This window comes from Artibeus jamaicensis, unplaced genomic scaffold (assembly GCF_021234435.1).
Source record: "Artibeus jamaicensis isolate MK-2021 breed Jamaican fruit bat unplaced genomic scaffold, CSHL_Jam_final scaffold_1019, whole genome shotgun sequence".
NCBI classification, from domain to species: Eukaryota; Metazoa; Chordata; class Mammalia; order Chiroptera; family Phyllostomidae; genus Artibeus; species Artibeus jamaicensis.
The window spans coordinates 16263356-16278915 of NW_026522025.1; the positions used below are offsets into that span (position 1 = coordinate 16263356).

The window sequence follows — 15560 nt, forward strand, 5'->3', positions numbered from 1 at the left end:
ATGGATAGTCCTTGGGGAATTCTAGGCTCCTGCCTGACAATGACCCTTACTGAATTAAATTCTTTTCATCCTATGACGTTTTTGTAGAAACTCTGGGCTGAACATACCACCCTGTGCCCCTGACGGTTCATTCACCTTACCAATGCTGCCACCAACCAGGCGCCACCTGTTGCAACAAATATTAAAGTTCCTGACCAGAAGGAGAGTCCCAGACGTGGACAACAGTAGCCCTGGACACAGTTTACTGCCACCAAACTGACACTTGGAGTGCACTACAGTGCTTCATCCCACGAGCTTCTCAGACGGCCGTGGTTGTCCCGAAAGGTACTGAGCCCTCCCGGTGTCATCAGTGCCCTGGCCCCCTGGGCTCAGAATGGAAGGACCAGACATCTGGAACAAGGAAAAGGGCCTCACAGGCCACAGGTCACAGGGTCAGTGCAAGTTCTGTGCCTAAAAAAGCCGCACCACAGGCTGAGTCAGGGCACAGAATGACTTGGAAGTGGGGAGAAATAATAGTCACAGAATACTTTCAGGAAGTTGTTATTTTTTTAGAACAGGGATGGTTAGCATATTTCAGCTCATGTGCCAAACCAGATGCCCAGGCTCAGCATCGAGGGCCAAGGCAATCTGGGCAGTCTGTCATGGGAGGCAGGTGGGGGTGAAGGTACATCTGCACTGGTCCAGTTGAAACCGCTGCACTTTATCCTTGGGTTAAACAAGGCAGCAGAAGCGCACAAAGCTGGACTAAGGGCTGTTCTGGGACTGCAACTCAGTGTCATATCATTTGCTGAGGGCAGTCCTTGAAAGGATAAAGTCAGTGCCTTTGGCTATCACGGCACCGTTTCCCCAGCAGGCCCGTGGCCTTCTTAAACATGACTGTCCTTTTCCTCCTCTTGAGCTTGTCCCCAGGACTGGAAATTACTGGAAGCAAGAACAGAACTAGCAGCTCCTTACGGCCGCAGGCAGAAGATAACGCTGGAACAAACTGCAGCCTCATGTTACAACACCCAAGCAGCCCAGGGGGGCACATAAGAGCAACCCCTCACCCTTTTTTAATCCAATTATAACCCAATAAAAGCTCAAAGCTCCCCCACCCCTCAAGGCTGGTGTATTTCTCCACACCTTGCCCCTCTTCTTCCTTGGAGAGTGAATAAAAACTTTATTCTCTGCACTTTCTTCTGTTTGTGAATTTTTTCACAACCGACCACCCTAACATTATGGTGGCCTGTACGGGGACATTCTTATCTCTCCCTCTCTTTCAGCCTCTGAGACTTGCAACTAGGGGTGCAGTGAGCAGCAGAGGCTTGGCCTGGGCTGACCCCCTGGCCCTCTCTCTGTGAGGCTCGGAGGGCCTCTGCGGATAGCCTCCTCCTTGCCCACCTTCATGGCCAGCGATTGTTAATCCCTTGAATCTCAGGATGAAAACATCCAATCGAAAATGATAGCTTATCCCTTCGTCTCATTGTTGTTTTGCTGTCAGTGTCGTAAACCCCAAACCACCTCCCTGCTGGTTTGGTGTGTTCTTGGGGCTCAGGGACACCTGGTTCTAGAGAGACCTTCGTGGTTCATCCTGCTCTTGGGACCCAGGGAGGACCCAGGGAGGATCTGAGGCAGATCCTCCGCGTTCAGTCTGCCCTCAGGCTCCAGGACACTCAGCTCTGGCCACAGACCTCTAGGTCATGTGAGTTGGGAACACCCTCCTCAAACGCTGCCCCCCAATACCGCCCCACCGCCCCACTGTTTGTTCTCATCCCTGAGGTATCCTTCCCTTTCAAAACGGGCAACACTCAATCAACACCCCCCACAAGGACTCCCCATTGGGATGCAACTTGAAGGCTCTGCAACTTTACCAAGCCCAAGCCCTTGATTCTCTATTGCAACACAGCCTGGCCTCGACACACACCCAGGGGCCGGAAGTCTGGCCCATGACAGGATCTCTTAACTATAATGCTATCCTCCAACTCGACCTTTGCTGTTGCCATCTCAGTCCCCTCCTTAGGTTTGGTTCTCGAGAGGAAGAGACATGATTTTCATCTTCAGCGGGGGATTCCAGGCTTCTTTCTCCTGTGTCTCTTCGTTCAAATTTCCCTCACTGTACCACCCCTCCCCTCCCCAGCTGGTGTCTATCTTGCCACAGAGTAACTGTTTTCCAGCTGAGCAGCACCCTAATCCCTTAAGACCACGCTCTTTTAAACCAATATTACCCAGTGGGGGTGATGCCCTTCCTCACCTGCCTAACCCACCAAGTTCTGCATTCAGCTCCCATCTGGAGGCAGGTGTGGCTCCACTGTGCCCACCTTAAGTAAAAACAAGGGCACAAAGAGGGAGAAAACCTCACCCCCGCCCCTGCCCCCAGACGGTAAAACACTCTACATTCTCCTGGAGACCCGAGAGCTGCTAAATCCTAGACAAACTGGGCCGGCGGGTTCAACACAGAGAAAAAAGTAGCATTTTAAATTCAAGCGGCTTTTCTGCTGCTTCGCCTAATGAAGCCAAAGTCCTTCTAACAGAAGCTTGCTTTTCTTTCTCTACCTTTTTGAAATGCAAACACCTGGTCTTCTTCAAGAACTCTTGTCTAGGCTGTCTTTTCCAGTACAAATTCGGGGGAGATAATTCTTATCAAAAGTGGGGAAACCTTAGCTATGTCACAGCGGCTATTCCTTTCTAAATTAGTAAACTCTGATAAAAGTTCTTGAATGCCTAGGTATTCTGAACTAACATGAAATACCAAAACCTGCTGCTAGGCCGGCTTTTGGCTTTTCATTGCAGAGGGGCTGCAGGGGAGTGGACTGGGGGCTGCGCTTGAGTGTCCTGTGCTTTGTGGGAGGTGCGTTTCTCGGAACCGAGAGCAAGTTTGCCAGTGGAGGAACCCGCGTTTGTGACGGCCATCAGATGTGTTCCCCAGTCAGTCTAGGGATTGCAGGCTGCTTACTTTTTGGTCATTATAGGAAATCAGGGTTTCTAGAAGTTAAGTGCCAATTAGATTGGAAAGAAATTGTTTAGTTTTAATAATAGAAGGCATAAAGCATGGAGATGCAATTTTGAAGGACGGGGATTGAAAGTGAGTTATTCTAAAAAATGGTTATTTCCTAGGGGATCAATAAGAAAGTTTGTAAAAGTTGCAGAAAGGTTTGTGAAGGCTGTCAAAGCTTTAAATTTGTGAAGAAAGAAACCCCAGGCTCCAGAACCGCTGTACAGCCACCTAATTTCTCCTTGGTGACATTCTTTGACGACTCTGGTGGTACCTGGAGTTGTTTGCATTACACTCTTTCTTGCCCTCATCGGTGTGGGGAAACCTACCCGTCAGCTGGGGAATAAAGCCTTCATCAAGATGCGTTTCATCCATGCTGAGATAGAAGGTAAGGCTGCCCTCTGGACATGGAGTCACCACCCTACACAACTATCTCCAGGCGACACCTGGGACATGGGGCCCAGTAAGTCAGGAACTGATCACCCCCTGACGTCTGAAGGGACCCATTCCTTCTCCTTTGCTTGGTGCTCCGGTCTTCGGTAAGGCCACCCTCAGGGCAGGGGGTAAACACGTCCACGGGTTAAACGGGCTTTCTCTCTCAAGCACGCTTTCTCTCCCACCGTCCCTGTGGCTCTCTCAAGTGAGCTTTCTAATGAGTCCCCTGCCTGGGTGGGGTAAATCCATTCCCAAAGCACCTGGCTGACGCTCTGCTCGTTGGTAATGTCACCCTCAGGCACAGGGTGAACACATCTATCTCTTTCCCTTCCTTTGCTTGTGTGGACGATAACTCCCAGTCCTCCACCTGAAGCATCTGTCTTCTGTCACCAGGTTTCTGCCCTTTCAGGGGACAAAGCAGCCCTGCCCAGGCTCTTCCCTGCTGCTACACACCTTGAAGCCCAGACTCTTTCCACCACTCACCCACAGTCCTTAAAGCTTTTACTGGGAGTCTCAACAGGTCTTCTTGCTCGGTATTTAGGACCTTCCACCCCCTTTCCAGGCTTCTTAAAAGTTTTCAAAAGCAAATAAGAGAAATCTTAACTTTACAAAACTTAGTAATTCAGATTATGTGTATGGTCTTTCCGTGGTCAGTCTTCAGGTGTGTGGTCTTTTACGTGATACGCATTTGTCTGTGTGTTACATGTTGTGCATTCTCTGCCTCCAGATGGCATCACTAGGGTGCAGTATTTTATTGGCCTAAAAATATTAAGTACTTACATAAATTAAGCAGGATCCTATGATCTGGACAAGATATTTGATATTAAAACTGGCTTTGTAAAACAAAAGAAAAGTGTTTTACAAAAAAGTGTATGTTACAATCTTTTGGTTAAGAATATTTGACAACCTTCCCAAAGTTTAAATTTTAAAAAGTGAGAAATGGCTTTGAGTTATTCCAATGGGACCCTAGAATACCTCGAGAATGTATTCTCTCTCCTTATAAAAGTTTTTGAATAAATTAGACCTACTTAATATACTCAAAATCACATGGGAAGCTTTGCCAAACTGAATATTAATGACTGCTTTTACCTGTATACATCTATTTTTATCAAAATAGATTTTCTAGAAATTTCAACCTGCCTCAGGAAGGAACTTGCAAAAACTCAAAGTCAAGTTCAAACAGGAAATTCTCAGGGGTAACTGGTGTCCTGTCAGTGACACTGGACAAGCCAAGAGTGTTCCCTGTGGGGACACCATGCGGTGGTGCTCAGGGTGTCTGCGTCCCACACACTGGGAACGTACAAACGGTTTCCAGTGCTCAGTGCACACTTCCCGTTTAAGTCCTGTACAGCGTTTTAAAACCTTGCATACTGTTAAGTCTTTATATATATGTTAAAATGTGTGTGGAATCTAAAAATACGGGATTTATATTGTTCTTTTATGTCACTCCATGGTAATTATGACTTATCAAGAAATTGTCTTGAAATATTATATTTTACAAAGAAGCAAAGTTCTTTATCAATTGCGTTTTAATCGAATCTACAACCATGTCATTTTAAGTTTGGTCATTTAGAAACAGTCACTGTTTTACTCTAATGCATTTGCAAATGTGTCTTTGGATAGGTCCATGAAAAGGACTCTGACTTACTCTAAATTACAGGTCTCTCTGTAGGTCCTATCTCTGAAGTAAATAAAGATTTATAGAACCCTCAGAACAACTGAATTCATGGAAATACTGGCAAATAATCAAGACAAACAAAATTGGTTACATGGGACTAAATGAACCAAAGATGACTGTTCTCCTTATGACTTTGTTCAAAATATTGCTAATTTTAGATCTTTTTGTTTTCTAGATATAAAGAAACTTCCCCCCCCAGAACAATTTATAAATTATACCTTCATAAGCAATATGGAAACATTTATATTTTTCTCCCAACCCAATCCCTCCAGAATTTGGCCAAGTATTATTTTTGTGGCAGTATATTTGTTTGCATAAACCTAGTACAAGCCTGTTCTCTTTATAACAGCACCAGTTTCCAAATGTGGCTTTATTAACCAAGGCTTGTCTGGGATGTGGTGATCGAGAGTCATGCCTGGACTCTGGATGTCACCAGAAAGCTGTAAGGAACTAAGATGGACTTTCGAAGCCAAGAAGCACCCCCTGGAGAAAGGCCTGGTCCCTTGCTTGGCCACGTGCTTCCTGGCAGTCTTCTCTCCAGGTAAGGAACGAAGGTTGCCTTCCTGAAAGATGGCAAGGCAGGAATCTCAAGACATTTTGGGGACCTCAAAAACCTGAGGAACCCAGTCAAACCAACAGGTATTTCAGGCAAAGCCAAATGGCAACTGTGTGGCTGGCTTCTTTGCCTTGAGCGGCTGACTAAAGCTCAAGCTGAAGGTTCCTTGTAAAATTCCAGCAAAGCAGATTTGAAAGAGCCTATGTGATCAATTACTATTCTTGTTGTCTTCAGGCAAATAATCAGGCCAAATCGAAACTGGACTTAATGCAGTCTGTTTGATAAAATGAGGGTGATTTTAGGGAGAGAAACTGTGTTTCAATGGAAATCACAGAGTCCAATTGTAACCCAGAAACTGATTGAATCCTAGTTATTCTAGTTTTCCTTCTAAGCTAGTGTTTCATTTTCCCCCCTTTCATCCCTTACTGGGAACGACTGAAACACACCAGTGCAGTGTCAGCTATACAGAATTTACCTACTACTCTGCCTCTCCCTTTTTAGGACTTAAAGGCCAATATCTGGTCCTGGCTTTCCCAGCTAATTCCCTTCCCAAACCTATAGCAGTTTTTTCCCTTTATCCTTCTTTTTAGGCCATGTCTCTACAAATATCTCACATCCTTTGTTCATTCAACAGAGCATCCAGGCTCTGGGAGATGCCCTCCACAGATGGCCTCCAGCCACAGCTCTCACCTTTGGGGCGGTCCAATCCCACCCTCTTCCCTTTGATAGCCCACACTCGCACCCACAGGCAGGGACAGCTCTACAGCCCTAGTGCGACTAAAGTAGCCACAGAAGAAGAGACCTTCGTCCCTACTCCCCACAACCAGACGTGGGCCAGGTCACTAAGAATAAATCCATTTTAAAACCAGAGGGGGGAATGAGAGGACAAAGTCATGGCCATTTGCTGTCGTGGCGCCGTTTGTGGAGCAGGCCCGTGGCCTTGTTAAACTGCCGTTTCACTCTTGGAGCTTGTCCCCAGGACTGGAAATTACCGGAAAGCAAGAGCAGAACTAACTGAACCACAGGAACTTTGCTTCTTCTGAGTAATGAGTATGCCTCTGTGTCCCATCCACTGTGACACTCAATGCTCAGAAGCTCAGAGACATGAGTGTGGGACCTGCTAGCAAATTTCTCCAGAAACTTCTCTCCTTTCATATTTGTCTAAATCTCTTTATATTATGTATATCCAAAAGCCACCTCAAAAATCTTTGAAAGGAAAGGCAGATCAATAGCAATCCAAAAATGCAAAAAAAAATCTGGGTGGTGACTGGAGAAAGCTCTCACAAACACTGCCTGCTGTTGTAGGGAAGCTCCAGGGGAGCAGGTTAAGGCAGTGGCCTTGGGTAGGAAAAGCCCTGGGCCAAACCATCAAGTCAGCAAGGTCTCAGTCTCCCCCTAAGCTTCCTGCCCTCCTCGAGAGTGTCTTCCCCCACTCCATCCTGCCCCGGGCTGCTGGGTGTCCTCTGGTCTATTTGGTCTATTCGGTCTATTCCTGTGCAGCCCACACCCACTCTCTTTTTAGTACTGTTGATTGCTCTTCTACCCGCAACTTCTCCCACCAAATCAAAGCAGCTCACACTTCTATAAAACCTTGTACTTGGTATCAATAAGTTGTCAATGGTTCACAGAAGCTTAACCAAGTATGTCCTCTCTCAGGTGTGAGTATATTTTAACCAGGTAAGTATCGTACAGATGCAACGGCACAGAGGAATCTTCTTGTAAATCTCAAATAATTCTATGTAAAACATCTAGCACACAGTCAGCAGTCAATAAAATGAAAACACTCAGTATGACTATTGTTGTTGTTATTTATCCCCCCTACACACATGGTAGACAGCCTAGTCTTGCTAGAATAAAAGGAATAGTGGAAGGTAAGCAAGAGAGAATGGGGCCCGATAATGGAAATAGAGAAGGCAGAGAGGAGTCTGGGTTGGCATTCTGGGTGATGTGGAGGTACTAACAGTTTTTGAGCAAATAAGTAACATCCTGAGAGATAAATATAAGGACACCTAGTGTGGCTGTGCTGTGTACCACAAAGGGAAGGTTAGAGAGTGGTATTAGAAGGACTACTTAGGCGCCTACCGAACTGATCTGGATGGCAGATGTTGGAGAGTAAGACCAGGATGCTGGGGCTTGTCAATCAAAATGGGATGAAAGGATGTGCTATGAGATGGGAGCATGATCTGAGTCCTCTCACTCTCCATGTGTTTTCATTCGATCACAGCTGTTTCCATATGACTCTCAAACAATGCCCGGTAGACTGCAAAAATGGCCACAGCTCTTTCCCTCTCTGTCTCCATGCTCCTTGTAATGTAATTCTGCAGCCCCTCTCACTAAGAGGTAGAATCTATTTCTGTAACCTCCTGAATCTAGGCTAGTCATATAGCTTGCTTTAGCCAACAGAATGTGATGGAAGCAATGTTGTGACATGACAGTTCTGAGAATTGACCTCACAACACTTCTGTTCCCTCTTAGTACCCTGCCCAGCCCCCATGTGAATAAGCTCAGGATAGCCTGAAGGAAGGTGAGACATATGCCTTAGTCATTGTCATCCCTCCGGCCAAGAGGCAGGTGACTTCCAGAAACAAAGCTGACCTGGCCCTGGAGCTGACTGCAGACACATGAGATAGTCCCACCTGATCTAGAATCACAGGGCTGAAGCCAGCCCAAATCAGCAACCCCTGGAACTGTGGGATGAAAAAATGACTGTTTCTTTTGAGTCAGTAAATCTTAGCTCAAATTTCTGGCTGTAAATTTGGGAATGGTTTGTTATGCAGCAACAGCTATCTGCTACACACTGCAAATACAATATCACCACAGTATCAGGGAGTGATGTCACACAAATGCCCCAGAAGCTTTTTAGGTCAAAAAATATATTACTTTCCTAGCTCTAAAAGTAGTTTTCTTCCCGCGCAGAACTATTATCTATAACAATCACATTCAGGTTCAAGGAGGGAAGAAAAAAAATAGAGCAATAAGAAAGCTAATATGTCACAACTGTGAGCCAACTTTTATTACAACACACTGTAAGGGACGGTCTGCATACCTTGGCTGAAGTGACACTTCATTGTTGTGGACACCACTTGAAACACTAGCAGACCATCAACTGGGGCTTGGAAATAGTTTCAATACAAAAAAAAATTCCACTAAACCATTTTATTTTAATAGTATTTGGCATATGATTATAGATCTGTTCCCCGACCATGTTCTTAGCAAAAGAACATGGATTGATCTTTTATTTTTTTAAGGCACAGAAACATTTTAAATCATTTCAGAGAGGAAAAAAAAGTGTGAATAAATAGACCTCTAATCATAGTACTGGTAGAGATGCATCTAACTTAGAAGCATGAGTATCATTTCAAAAATAATGTCAAAGAGTCACTTTGTTTTAAAAGTGAAAGAGAACTTACCAGCAAGACTTTGTGTGGCTGTTTTCAGGTTTCCAGCGAGGGGAATGAATCTGAAATAGAATTGAACAAAACATTTCATAAGTAAATCACATTTGGAAGGGGTGTGCTTTTAAACCCAAGTGACTGACATAATGTTAAGTGTTATTCTTTTAGTTAAAGATTAGCAAAGCTTTTTCTGGCTCCTGATGGAATAGGGAGAGTTTTTCGCCTACATATTTCAACTTCCTGAATAGAGAGCATTCTCTCATCTACTTCAGGGAGTGCTGAAAGGCTGAGCCCAGTATAACTATAAATGGTAGTGTTTTCATCCAAACCCCTCCAAGTCAGCAGAAGCCTCCCTAGTCGTTGTTCTGGCCTTGGCCCCTCAACCCCCTTCTGCTGGGACTGTGGCATGGCTCCCTTTGTGGAACCGGTGAAAAAACAGCTGGTCCAGGGCCCAGTGTAACCTGAATGGCAACTGAAGGTGTATACAAGGCTCTCCTATAGTGGCCACCTATCGCAACCACAAATTTTTGTTTTACTGATAATGATGAGCCCAAGGCAGTGCTGTTCAACAGAAACGTAACACAAGCCATATTATGCCTTTCTATTTTCTAGCAGTCACATTAAACAAGCAAAAGAAACAGACAAAATTAATTTCAATAATAGATTTGATATAACCTAATTTATTCTAAATATTGCTTTATCATAACTAATATAAAAATTACTAATGAAACATTTCACTTTTTTTCCCCACACTAAATCTTTAAGACCCAGTACATCTCAGCTCAAGCTCGTCACATGTCAAGTTGTCAGCGATCACAGTGGTCAGTGACTTTTTCAACCACACTGGACCACACAGGTCTAGAGAATCTATTCTGGGCCTTCACTTTGGCAAGGTTCCAAAGTGAGTCAATGGCATATGGACATTTTATTCATCTATTTTCCTGCTCCTAGTAATCATTACTCCATTCATGATATCATTTTAGTATAAACAACAATGAAATAATAGCAAATACTTATATAGCACTTAACTGCCTGCCAGGAACTATTCCTGGCATGTTCCTATGTTACCTCAATTAATCCTCACAGTAACTTCATGAGGTAAGCATGGTATCATTCCCAGTTTGTCATGAGGAAATCACGGCACAGAGAGGTTATGTAACTTATTATATGTGTCAGACAGAGACAGAGCTGGGGTTCTAATCTACAGAGTCTGCCCCCTTGAGCCCAAGTCCTTAGCCACTATACTCTCACTTACACTTGAACGGCGCAAGATAAGATAATTGCTTTCAGTTTTAATTACAACCTCCAAGTGATCCTGGGTTGCTCCTATGCAGATGGAAGAGTGGATGTGCCAGCAAGTCAACTTAAAAAAAATTAGGGGTAAGAACACGAAAAGCACAAGCAGGCCTGGGGTCAAAGATGACATTGGGTGCCTGTTTGGATGACCACATTGCAGGGCAGGGGGAGGTAAATGTGGGGTCTCTGGAAAATCTTGAATTAAAAATTTTTCTGAGAGAAGGATCAGTCACTTTCATCTGATTCTCCAAGGGGTCTTCGAGAAGACCTTACTACAACTCCTAAGAGAGAGACAGAGAGGTCTGCCACCTCTCTCTGTTAGCAGGAGTAAGGAGTAGTAGTAAGAGGAAGAATCGGGTAGAAAGAAATCCAGAAAACACACCCTTTCCACTTTATTAATCTGTGCTCCACAAAGGAAATCGCATCTAGGGGAGAACATCAGACCCACACTTGCAAACCCCCATTCAAATCCTAGGGAAGGAGGCAGGTCAGCGACACAATGCACAGGCCCCAGGCTGAGGCCAGCGGGGGACGCTGCTGCCCAGTCTTGCATGCTGAGCATAGAACTTACTGAAGTTCTTCAGTGCTTCCTCTTGGTTTTAGGACCAAGTCCAAGTTCCTTAGCCCGGTCTCCAAAGCTCCGGTGACCTCATGCCTGCCTCCCTCCCTGGGTGTGCTGTCCTAGGCATCTCGTGCTCTACCCCCCAGACTCATTTACAGGCCCCCATCACACCACGCTGTCTCACTCCACCACGGCTCTGCAGATTCTGTTCTTTCTATCCAACGTGTCCTTTCCCTACAAGATCAGCCTATCTTCAAATCTCGGTGCAAAAGTCACCTCCTCTGGGAAGCTTGTGTGAACTTCCTTGGCTGACTTAGGGACAGTTTCTCCGCAGTAATAGTAGTATTCATTCAATTCAACCAATAATTATGTACTATGACTACTGGTAATAATAAAGGCTGGTTTTTGTGGCGCTCCATGCCAGGCACTGTTCCCAGTGCTTTGTGTCCTTTTTAAATCCTCTTGGTGACCATATGGGGGAGGTTCTTCAATTACCCCACTTAACAGGTGAGCAAACTGAGGCACAGACGTTGTTAGCAGCCTAAGGTCACACAACTTCTAAGTTGTAGAGCCAGACCGTGAGCCCGGACAATCTGGATCCAGAGCCTGCACTCTTAACCGCCGCAGCACGCCTGCCTCCCTCTGCCTTTCACCCTCGTGTTCACTGCACTGCCCTCTGTTACTGCCAAAGGTTTCTGTGTTTCCGCTTTTCATTTACTGGTCTTGCTGCCCACTTGTTTGCAGAGTCTCTGAAAGTTGAGACTATGTCTAACTCATTTTAATCTTTCCAGGACCTAGCAAGCTGTTCAGTACAGGCACACATAGGGAAATGCTGGGACGGCACTGGAGGGATGGGGACAAAAGTATAAACTTGTGCCTGATGAAAACCCACTGGGATAGAGTCTCTGAATAGGTACTTTAAGAAAGCAAGCTTTAACGTCATCTTCTGAATCCAGCCAGTGCCTGTTCAGTACTAGAGGAAGCAAACACAGCTCAGAGCTTGGCCGACCTGATCATATCTCCAGCTACTACATCAGCTTCATTTAACTTTGTACATGGACCGATGGATCTAAGTAATAACAGGCCTTCTGAAAGCCTTGCTGGCTATTATAAAGGAATGCTAGAAAGATACATTCCTTTAAAAAATGCAGAAGTCAAAAAAAGGACACAATAGCCTGTTCCCTAAGGTTTTCTTGGTTTCAAATAACTCAATATGAGCATATTTGAAATACTTTTTTTAAACAACAGTCTCATATTGAGAATCTCCTGTTGCTGAATGACTTTGCCATTCACTCCACTGGAGTTCCACGATATGTTTCTTTCCATTACTATCGGAACTTCCCTTGGATGAATAGAGCTCCGCTCTTCTTTCTTTAACAGTGGGAAAGACACAAGTTTCGAGATCTGGGACATACACAGAGCACTAGGGAGAAAAAGAGCTCTTTCTTTTCAGAGAAAAGCTGTACATCAGAGATTACATCAGGGCTGTGGACCAGCCTACCCACTGACAGCTAAATGCAATTAGCCAGGATGCCCACCCTTCCTACCGCATCCAGAATGCAAAAGAAACCATCAATTCCCCACATATATGGGTGTCAGCACCACCTCAGCTATTAGCAACTAAATTATAAATCATATTTTGACTCTTGCTATCTCATCTCCTTTCACACTAAACTTTAATTCAATTGTTATTGAGAGGTTTACTGAGTGCACTTCTGTGTGCTGGGCAGAGTCATAGGTGGTACAGAGGTGGCAGTGAAGGAGGTAGACGAGGTTCCTGGTGGAGGGGACCTCCTGTTGTAATGGGAGACCAAAAATGAGTTCACACAGAAGTAAGAAAGAGAATTTCAAACCGTGATATATTCTACAAATGTTTCCATACAAGCGGGGAGTGAGGGACCTGCTTAAGTGTTTATGACAAGATCGGGCGTGGTCAGGGTGGTATGGCTGTAAACATTAAGTGTTTAATAGTGTCTTTTTGGTAGCTGTATGGATGAGTCTGGAAGAAGCAACAGTGGATGAATGAATCAATGGTGACCAATTATGAGGCCATTCAATTGCTCAGGTGAGATATGATGAACTTGGCTCACCAGCGGAGATGGAGAGAAGTGGATGAACTCAGTATAGGTTCTGGAGATAAAACAACCAGGACCTGCTGCTAAGCAGATATGGAAGATGAGGGAGAGGAAGAGGTCAAGACGACACGTAGGTTTTGGCTCAAGCTACTGGGTCAATGATGGCTTTGTTGGGGGAGAAATAGGTTGACAGAGGAAAGAAAATAAAGAATTCTGATTTGACCTTGTTAACTTGGAGACATCCAAGTAGGTATGTCAATACTGAAACATGTTGAACTATGCTCTCCAGCTCAGTGACCACTAGCACACATGAGAATTTACCCATTTTTGGACTATAAGATGCACTCTGCTCCCCCTCCCCAAATTTGGGAGGAATAATGGTTGTTAATGCTGCTGTTGAATTCTGTTTACATTTCCATTGGTGAAATATTATGTTATTTATGTCATTAAATATTTTACCACATTTTTTGCTTCAAAATTTGTTTTCCTATTTTCTTCCTCTAAAACCTAGGTGCATCTTATGCTCAGAAAACATGGTCATTAAATACAATAAAAACTCACTCCCCCAGTTGCACAAGCCACATTTCAAGAGATCGAGTAGACACAGAAAGGGCTACTCTATGGAATGGGGATGGAATATTTCCATCACCTTAAAAAGTCTAAAAGTCTATTGGGCAGCACTTGTCTAGAACATAAATAACTTGCTAGACTCCTCTCATTACTATAAAGTTTATTACAATTATAAAATACAAAACCACAGCAGTCTCCCCTCATTTGCAGGGATACATTCCAAGACTTCCCGTGGATGCTTGAAATTGTGTATTGTGCTGAACCCTATACACACTGTTTTTTTTCCCTATACACACATATACATATGATAAAGTTTAACTTATCAATTTGGCACAGTAAGAAATTAACAACAATAATAGAACAGTTACAACATACTGTGATAAAAGTTATGTGAACACGGCCCCCCTCTCTCAAACAGCTTATTGTACTCGGCCTCCTTCTTGTGATGTGAGATAAAACATCTACGCGATGAGATGCAGTGACGTGAGGGAGACATTATTAAGTAAAATAAGAGTTACTTGAAGCACTGCAATATTGAGACCGCTGATCTGGTAACAGAGAGGGCTACCAAGTGACCAATGGGACTGGAGTGTACACCACAGACGTGTTGGACAAAGGGATGATTCATGACCCGAGTGGGAGGGCGCGGGGCAGTGCAAGATTTCACCACGCTATTCAGAACGGAGCGCAATTTAACACTTATGAATTGTTTATTTCTGGAGTTCTCCATTTCATATCTTCAGACTGAAGTTGACTGCAGGTAACAAAGTGTAGAGAGTAAAACCCGTGGATAAGGGACTACTGTGTAGCCCTGGGCAATCTTTAGCTCTGCATGGTGACTGGATTCCGATCTGTCTGAACGTTCTGGTTTCTAGCCACATTTTAACCCTCTAGAAAATAACATAACATAGGCACTGTAGGAGAGTGGAGTGAAGACTGGGTTTATAGGCCTGGCTTCTACCTGTCTTCATTACCAGCGACCTCCAGTAAGTCACTTAACTAAGATGTGCCTCAGTGTCCCCCACTACAAAACAGGAAGGGACCCGAAACGAACTCTATTGAGAAGTACGCCGGAGCTGTTCCCAGCTGTGGCGATATCTCCGCTGTTCTCTGGTCAGGCCTATTATGTGTTCGCTTGCAAATTCTGACATGATGTTATCTCAAATGGCAAATGAGATATAAAAGGGCCTTTGAAACATACAAAAGACCCTACTGTAGGCAGAAAGGGTACGTGTTCTGTCAAGGTGAGGCTAAACTAAAAGAAATATACCCTGTGCCTTGAGTACTTCACAGAAACTTGTGTGTTTTTAGATGTTGGCAGGGACACTGACTTTATAAAGTCATGCTACATGTATGTGCTCCAGAACTGCAAGTCAAGTCTTGAGCTCCAAAGACAGCAGGAACCCAAAATGGTGCCACTCTCCCCAACAGTGCAAGGGCTTCTGTCCCAAGGGAAGGTACACCCTGAGGGGGCGAACTGGCCTACTTCAACCAAACAGAGCCGCCCCCTTATCTCAGCCTTGAGATCGGCTCCTGCCCAGAAGAGCTGGTCTGGGCTGTTCGCAGGGAGAAACTCTTCCACCCCTCACTGTCCTCAATTCTCCAAGAGCTTCCAGAGACTTGAACTTCTGTTTTTAATTGAGGAGCTGGTGATATATGCCACCAACTAATGCCCTCAACTAATTTGTGGAGAAGTTTAGGGTGGGGATGTGGGGCGGGGGGTAAACCTGACAATGTCAAAGCCCGTGAGAAATTAAAAAAAAAATACAGCTGTATTTCTATTTTTCCCAACATGTAAGAGAAAACACAAAAAAGTAAACAATAAATTGAAATATTACATATAACATATTTTTTCTTCTGAAAGGGCAATGGCAGCTTTCTGTTTGTTCTGCAATGATTGCTTTAAATGGAGCATCTCTGGAACTGACCCCCATTCCCACCACACCCAGGTGACTATCCATTTTTGTCTGTCACCCCCCACTGACTGTGTTTTCACATGACTGCGGCCACAGTTTACATGCT

General features: G+C 44.6%; 1 protein-coding gene across 3 annotated transcripts in view; it reads right to left on the reverse strand.

The window, feature by feature from the left end:
• The window catches only part of GNG12 (G protein subunit gamma 12), a 121373-nt gene that overhangs the window by 65375 nt on the left and 40438 nt on the right, over window positions 1-15560 (reverse strand). For all 3 annotated transcript variants that reach the window (XM_037145313.2, XM_053655493.1, XM_053655494.1), the window contains exon 2: window positions 9051-9100. The gene's annotated coding sequence lies outside the window, so the exon portion shown is untranslated. The remainder of the gene's footprint in view (window positions 1-9050; window positions 9101-15560) is intronic.